General features: G+C 44.1%; 1 pseudogene; it reads left to right on the top strand.

Moving 5' to 3' along the window:
• The first annotated feature begins 8,429 nt into the window (after window positions 1–8,429).
• LOC146029711 (5S ribosomal RNA) lies at window positions 8,430–8,548 on the top strand (annotated as a pseudogene).
• Window positions 8,549–8,890: the final 342 nt, after the last annotated feature.

The following is an 8,890-nucleotide window of genomic DNA, read 5'->3' on the forward strand; positions in this document are numbered from 1 at the left end:
CAGAGGGGGGTAGCGTACACACGGGGCACTGCGTAAACACATGGGGGCATAGCGTACACACGGGGGGCACTGAGAGTGGACAGCGTACACATGGGGGGCATTGAGGGTGGACAGCATACACACAGTGGGCACTGAGGGTGGACAGCGTACACACGGGGAGCACTGAGGGTGGACAGCGTACACACGGTGGGCACTGAGGGGTGACAGCGTACATACGGTGGGCACTGGGGAGGGAACAGCGTACACACGGGGGCACTGGGGAGGGAACAGCGTACACACGGGGGGCACAGCACACACACGGAGGGTCACAGCACACACACGGGGGGGCACAGCACACACACGGGGGGGCACAGCACACACACGGGGGGGCACAGCACACACACGAGGGGCACAGCACACACACGAGGGGGCACAGCGTACACAAGGGTGGCAGTGAGGGGGCACAGCGTACACAAGGGTGGCAGTGAGGGGGGACAGTGTACACGGGGGGGACAGCGTACACCCGAGGGGCACTGAGGAGGGAAATGAACAAAAGGATCTCAACCTAGAACACACAGTCCTGCGCAGCCAATAATGGTTCAAATCTAATGAACAGCTGCTAGTATCAAGTCCGCAACCCCCTTTCGCCTCTTCCCGGTGGCGATTTAAAGTAGTCATTGACAGGTGGGTACCAAAAGGTACCAAGTGGGGGTCGGTCCTTAACACCAGCGCTTAAGAGGAAAGATACTACCACACTTCCCTCAGGAATGAATAGCGCTCCTCTTCTCCACAAGTATATAGCCTGGGTTTAAATAACCAGCATCCCGTTCATCACTTCATGTATAAAGTCCCATATACAGTATCCAGTTTCCCTCATAGGAAAAAAAAGAAATATATATGGTGCAGAACAACCTTTTTATTGGGACACAATAATACATGAAATATACATCCAGGAGATAGAAAAAGGGTGGAATTTACCGCAAAGGGTGGAGAACCTGATCGAACTGGTTCTCAAATGGGCATGAGTGTGGTGATCAGAACCCGGGTAGGTCACAGCATACAGTCCCATAGGCAGGCAAAGTCCCCTTCTTCAATGTCCCCTGGTCCGAATAACACCACAGCTATTCCAACGCGTTTCGGACACTACCAGTGTCCTTTTTCAAGGAGTGTAGCTGTGTGGGTTTGAGAAGTCTCTTTATAGTGTAGTCAATTAGTTGGTGCGTTGAAAACGGGGTCCCGTTCCGTACATTGCGTGGACTTCCGGTTTGGTGACACGCATAGACGCTGTGTAGACTTCCGGTTTCGGAAGTTCACTTCCGGCTAGGTGACACGCATAGAGGCTGCGTGTGTTTGGCACACTTCCGGTACGTGTGGACGGAGCGGTGGGTTTGTGTATATCGCCCGACTGGCCCCACTTCCTGTTTTGTTATATAGGTTCCCTGTCCATTGAATATCTGGCGGAAACGTTGCTGGATTGACCAATTCCAGGGAAGGGGAAGTCGTTAAGCGGACTCAACCATTAGTGGTACATCAGAAGCCGGATTTGGCTTACACTAAAAATATACAGAAGATATATAAATAATTAAAATAATTAAAAACCAATCGGTAATAAAAGGGAGCAGTTCATAAATATAAAAAATATAAAAATACATATCGTTTTTTGTAGAAAAAATGGTTAAAAAGAAATAACTTCATCTACACAGATTCCAAATAAATGTGAGAAACATGACTTAAAAGACAAGAATGCAGAATCTATAAAAACCATTTGACCTTGAAGTCTGCATTGAGGCCATTAGGTTTGAGAGTGTCAAATTTATAAATGCATTTCATTTCATCTTTCGCTAAACAGGTACTAAGGTTTTTATTTCTGGGGCCAGTGCGTGCAATTTTGATACCAAAAAATCTGATTATCGCTGATGGGGACGATTTGTGAGCAACTTTAAAGTGTTGTGATAGGGAGTGAGACTCCAGACCCTTCTTTATGTTGTTCAAATGTTCACTGAGTCTTGTCTTGAAGGGGCGTGAAGTCCGACCAATATAAAACTTGTGGCATGTACATTCAATCCCGTACACTATATTGCTTGTATTACATGTAATAAAATCACTGAGAACATGTTTGACGCCATTTATGGAAAGTTCTGAAATCTTACTGACTCCTTTGCTATTAACTTCCCTGCAAGCCTTGCATAGACCGCACCTGTGGAACCCCTTTGTAAGGATCCTCCCAGGGCGTTTGGGTATGGGGAGGGCACTGCTGACTACTTTAGTCTTAATATTCGGTATATAAAACTCGGTTGACTCGGTAGGTGTTCCCCCAAGATCGGATCACGTCTCAGAATCTTCCAATTCCTTCTGAATGAAGATTCAATACTCTTGTATTGGGCATTGTAGCCTGTAATAAATGACATTTTAAAGTCTTTCTTGGATTCGCCTACAGGTACTTTTGTGGCAAGTAGATTATCCCTTTCCACCTCCTCTACTTCATTTACTAAAGAAGTGATCCTGTCTGTGTCATAGCCACTGGAGATGAATTTCTTGGCCATATCACCAGCTTGTTCTTTGTATGTATTTATATTGGTACAATTGCGTCTAATACGTTTTGACCACGATTCTTACAGACTATAAACAAAAAGGAACTTTAAGTGAATCAGAGGTGAAATTCCTTCTTAATGATGAACCCACGGTGCCAGTGATATATCTTCTGCCGAAGATTCATAAAAATACTACTCACCCTCCAGGTAGACCGATAGTCTCTGGAACAAATTCCATCACAGCGAATTTATCTGAGTTTATTGATTTTTATTTGCAGCCGCTGGTTCTCACCAATAAATCGCACCCTAGGGACACGAAAGATCTACTGAACACCTTAAAGAATGTACCCTGTGAAGATAATATGTGGATAGTGACTGCAGATGTGAAGTCACTTTACACGATTATTAACCACCAGATCGGGATACAGGCAGTGCGAGATTACCTCAGTAGAAGCACTTTAGAACTCGACCTCCAAGAATTTTTATTGAAAGGTGTAGAATTCATTTTAACGAATAATTATTTTACTTTTGAATCTGGATTTTATGTACAAAAGGTGGAACGACCATGGGCACCAGGTTCGCCCCGAGTTATGCCAACATCTTCATGGGCAGGTGGGAGCAGTCCCATGTGAGGTGTTGGCCGGATGTCGGGGCGAGCCTGGTGTCATGGGTACGTTACATTGATGATATTTTATTTTTTTGGAACGGAGAGGAGGATGCTCTTAATAATTTTTGTATGTTTCTAAACAATAATGAATGCAATATCGAATTAACCTTTAACAAGAGCCAGTTATCTGTGGACTTTCTCGACATCACCATCAGCAAAGGTAATAATCAATGGGAAACCAAAACGTTTTCCAAACCTACGGACACGCATTCATACATCCACCGTACAAGTTGTCACCATCAAAACTGGCTGAATGCGATCCCAGGCGGACAGTTGAAACGTATTAGATGCAATTGTACCAATATAAATACATACAAAGAACAAGCTGGTGATATGGCCAAGAAATTCATCTCCAGTGGCTATGACACAGACAGGATCACTTCTTTAGTAAATGAAGTAGAGGAGGTGGAAACGGATAATCTACTTGCCACAAAAGTACCTGTAGGCGAATCCAAGAAAGACTTTAAAATGTCATTTATTACAGGCTACAATGCCCAATACAAGAGTATTGAATCTTCATTCAGAAGGAATTGGAAGATTCTGAGACGCGATCCGATCTTGGGGGAACACCTACCGAGTCAACCGAGTTTTATATACCGTCGGGCACCGAATATTAAGACTAAAGTAGTCAGCAGTGCCCTCCCCATACCCAAACGCCCTGGGAGGATCCTTACAAAGGGGTTCCACAGGTGCGGTCTATGCAAGGCTTGCAGGGAAGTTAATAGCAAAGGAGTCAGTAAGATTTCAGAACTTTGCATAAATGGCGTCAAACATGTTCTCAGTGATTTTATTACATGTAATACAAGCAATATAGCGTACGGGATTGAATGTATATGCCACAAGTTTTATATTGGTCGGACTTCACACCCCTTCAAGACAAGACTCAGTGAACATTTGAACAACATAAAGAAGGGTCTGGAGTCTCAGTCCCTATCACAACACTTAAAAGTTGCTCACAAATCGTCCCCATCAGCGATAATCAGATTTTTTGGTATCAAAATTGCACGCACTGGCCCCAGAAATAAAAACCTTAGTACCTGTTTAGCGAGAGATGAAATGAAATGCATTTATAAATTTGACACTCTCAAACCTAATGGCCTCAATGCGGACTTCGAGGTCAAATGTTTTTTATAGATTCTGCATTCTTGTCTTTTAAGTCATGTTTCTCACATTTATTTGGAATCTGTGTAGATGAAGTTATTTCTTTTTACCCATTTTTTCTACAAAAAACTATATGTATTTTTATATTTTTTATATTTATGAACTGCTCCCTTTTATTACCGATTGGTTTTAATTATTTTAATTATTTATATATCTTCTGTATATTTTTAGTGTAAGCCAAATCCGGCTTCTGATGTACCACTAATGGTTGAGTCCGCTTCACGACTTCCCCTTCCCTGGAATTGGTCAATCCAGCAACGTTTCCGCCAGATATTCAATGGACAGGGAACCTATATAACAAAACAGGAAGTGGGGCCAGTCGGGCGATATACACAAACCCACCGCTCCGTCCACACGTACCGGAAGTGGGGCTCGGAAGAGGGGAAACATCAAAGCCAAACACACGCAGCGTCTATGCGTGTCACCTAGCCGGAAGTGAACTTCCGAAACCGGAAGTCTACACAGCGTCTATGCGTGTCACCAAACCGGAAGTCCACGCAATGTATGGAACGGGACCCGGTTTTCAACGCACCAACTAATTGACTACACTATAAAGAGACTTCTCAAACCCACACAGCTACACTCCTTGAAAAAGGACACTGGTAGTGTCCGAAACGCGTTGGAATAGCTGTGGTGTTATTCGGACCAGGGGACATTGAAGAAGGGGACTTTGCCTGCCTATGGGACTGTATGCTGTGACCTACCCGGGTTCTGATTACCGCACTCATACCCATTTGAGAACCAGTTCGATCAGGTTCTCCACCCTTTGCGGTAAATTCCACCCTTTTTCTTTCTCCTGGATGTATATTTTATGTATTATTGTGTCCCAATAAAAAGGTTGTTCTGCACCATATATATTTCTTTTTTTTCCTATGAGGGAAACTGGATACTGTATATGGGACTTTATACATGAAGTGATGAACGGGATGCTGGTTATTTAAACCCAGGCTATATACTTGTGGAGAAGAGGAGCGCTATTCATTCCTGAGGGAAGTGTGGTAGTATCTTTCCTCTTAAGCACTGGTGTTAATGACCGACCCCCACTTGGTACCTTTGGGTACCCACCTGTCAGTGGCACTGAGGAGGGGCCAGCATACACAGAGAGGGGCCAGTGTACACACGGGGGGTGGGGGGGTGTGTGTGAGGGGGCAGCGTACACACGGGGCAGTGTACACACAGGGGGGGGGGCATACCATATGGGCTGCTACCATATATTGTACTTGCTCTTACGCCGTTGGGACCTTCAGGCTGACTCGCAGCAGCCGCCATACTCATGCCGCAGGGACCCGCTGTCTATCACCGCCAGGACCTTGACGGAGCTGCCGCAGGGACCTCCAGGCTTACACGCAGCAGCAGCCGCCGCTCTCATGCCACAGGGACCTGTAGGGAGATACACACATGGGGGGCTCATTGCACACACATGGGCGGCACAGCGTACACCCATGGGGGCACAGAGGAGGGGGGCAGCGTACACACGGGGGCACAGAGTGGACGACAGCATACACACGGGGGTACAGAGTGGGGGACAGCGTACACACGGGGCACAGCATACACACGGGGGCACTGATGGGGGGGGCAGCATACACACAGGGGGCACTGGGGGCGGGACCCTTGTGCGGCGAAGCCGCGTGGCCTCATGGAGAGGAGGCGTGGCATCACTAAAGGAGGCATTACAAATTATGGCACACACCGTAATTCCAATTATTACACATTGTGGCACACACCGCAATGCCCATTTTTACACATTGTGGCACACACCACAATGCCTATTATTACACAGTGTGGCACAGACCGCAATGCCCATTATTACACATTGTGGCACACACCGCAATGCCCATTATTACACAGTGTGGCACACACCGCAATGCCCATTATTACACATTACATAGTTACATAGTTACAAAGTAGGTAAGGCTGAAAAAAGACTTGCATCCATCTAGTTCAACCTGGTATAGATATTCATTGTTGATTTGGTAGGTTCTGATATTTTACAGACAGAATATATTTCTTAATTGTACCCATGGATGTTTTTATCCAGTAAATGTTTGTCCAACTTTGCCTTGAACACATTTAATGAGCCAGCCGTTACCACCTCTCTGGGAAGAGAGTTCCAGAGTTTGACTGTTCTGACCATAAAGAAATTCTTTCTACTAGCTGAATGAAATCTTTTTTCTTCTAATCTATACTCATGTCCTCGTGTCCTAGATTGCTTTCTAGTAGAAAAGAGGGTGAGTGACAGTTTCTTATATTGGCCCTTGATATATTTGTACATGTTGAGCATGTCCCCCCTTAAACGTCTCTTCTCTAGTGTAAATAGTCCCAGCTTGCTTAATCTCTCCTCATAGCTTAAAGTCTCCATTCCCCTAATAAGCTTTGTTGCTCGCCTTTGGATTTTTTCTAATTCTCTGATGTCCTTTTTATAGTGTGGGGCCCAGAATTGCACTCCGTACTCGAGGTGAGGTCTCACCAATGCCTTATACAGTGGCATAATTACCCTTGAGTCCCTAGTTTCCATTCCCCTCTTAATACATGCCAGAATTTTGTTGGCCTTTTTTGTAGCTACATTACAATGGGCACTACATCCCAGTTTGCTGTCTATTTGGACTCCTAGATCCTTTTCAAGTATGGAATTACCCAGTTCCTCTCCGCTAAGGTTGTAACTTGCACACTGGTTGTGTCTCCCAAGGTGCATAACCTTACATTTATCTACATTGAACCTCATCTTCCATTTTTTTGCCCACTCATCTAGAATTGCAAGATCATTTTGAAGCATGGTGACATCTTCTGATGATTTGATGACTTTGCTAAGTTTTGTATCGTCCGCAAAGATGGATACATTGCTGAGTAACCCTATCCCAATATCGTTAATAAAAATGTTAAACAGAATGGGCCCCAAAACCGAACACTGGGGCACTCACTTAGTACCGGTATCATATCTGATACGGCACCATTCACAACCACTCTTTGTTCTCTATTACATAGCCAATTCCCTACCCATCTGCAGATATTTTCACCCAATCCTAGGTTCTCCATTTTATTAATCAATCTCTTGTGTGGGACAGTATCAAATGCGTTAGCGAAATCTAGGAAAATCACATCTACAGCATCACATCTACAGCTATCTTCATTACAAAAGTGGACATGTAAAGAGATGGAAAGATAACATCCCCTTCTCACAATTCCACAGGATAAAACGCAATTGTAGCACAGCATCACTCTGTACAGAACAAGTAGAGATCTATGCCAACCGGTTCAGAGAAAGAGAGTACCCCAAAAAAATCATCCATCAAGCAATCACCAAATGTGAAGCACTGAATAGAACAGAACTGCTAGAGGAAAAAACAAAACCCAGATGAGGTGAAGAGAACAACCATTCACTAGCATTCATCACACAATTCAACTGTGAAGAAAAGAAGATCAGACAGACCATCAGTAAACACTGGAACATACTCAAAATGGACCCGATTTTAGAAGAAATCCTTCCCAACAAACCTCACGTCATATTCAGAAAATCAAGAAACCTTAAAGAAATATTAGCACCCAGCCTTCTTGAAAACCAATCCACCCAACAAATGTCATTAACTAAATGCATAGGGACATACAAGTGTGGTCATTGTAATGTTTGCAAGTACATCCATCCGGATAGGAAAACCTTTCATAACCACAACAATACCAAAAAATACTCCAAGAAACATTTTTGCAACTGCAACACCACGTCAGCTATTTATATGATCGAATGCCCATGTGGTCTCAAATACGTGGGAAAGACCAAACGCCCACTCAAACTAAGAATACAGGAGCATATCAGATATATCAAAAACAAACTCACAACTCATTCCGTATCTAGACACTTCCTAAACAACCATAACTCATGTGTGGAGAACCTAAGATTTACCACCATTAAACACGTCACCCTGGGACCACGGGGAGGCGACCTAGCGAAGAGACTTTCCCAACGTGAAATGTTCTGGATTTACGAACTGAACACCCTGTCACCCCACGGTCTGAATGAAAGCTATAAAATAGCCCCATTTCTATAATAACAACATCACAGAAGTCCTAGCCTGTATGCAAGTGACCGCAATACAAGGAAATGCGACCATCCCACTCTGCACAAACCCGATTCCATCCGAACCCGGAAGTTAAAAAGCAGTGGGCCCAATAAGTACTTGGGAGGGAGACCACCAGAGAAAATTGGGTGTCGCATATAATACTGTATAGGGAATGACACCAACAGGACTAAGGAATATCTGATGACAGTTGTAGGCAATGGCTCCAGAATACACGAAAATAATTTTCCAAGGGCAACCATCTGAACGTCCTGGACCCCAGCCTTCAAGTGAATACTGAATAAACAGAAAACAAGAAACATCATCACAAATAACGACAAAACCTGGTATCAAGACTTCTTTCCAACAAACAAATAAAGAACAGACTGGTTTCAAATAAAGATATATCATCATCGTAGGAAGCTCCGACACAAACGTTCCAAAAAAAAGAAAAAGAAAAAAGTAAAAGAAATGAAGGACATATCCGATCCAACTAAAAGACT

The sequence above is a fragment of the Crinia signifera genome, chromosome 8, assembly GCF_055691185.1.
Source record: "Crinia signifera chromosome 8, ASM5569118v1, whole genome shotgun sequence".
In the NCBI taxonomy this organism is placed as follows: domain Eukaryota; kingdom Metazoa; phylum Chordata; class Amphibia; order Anura; family Myobatrachidae; genus Crinia; species Crinia signifera.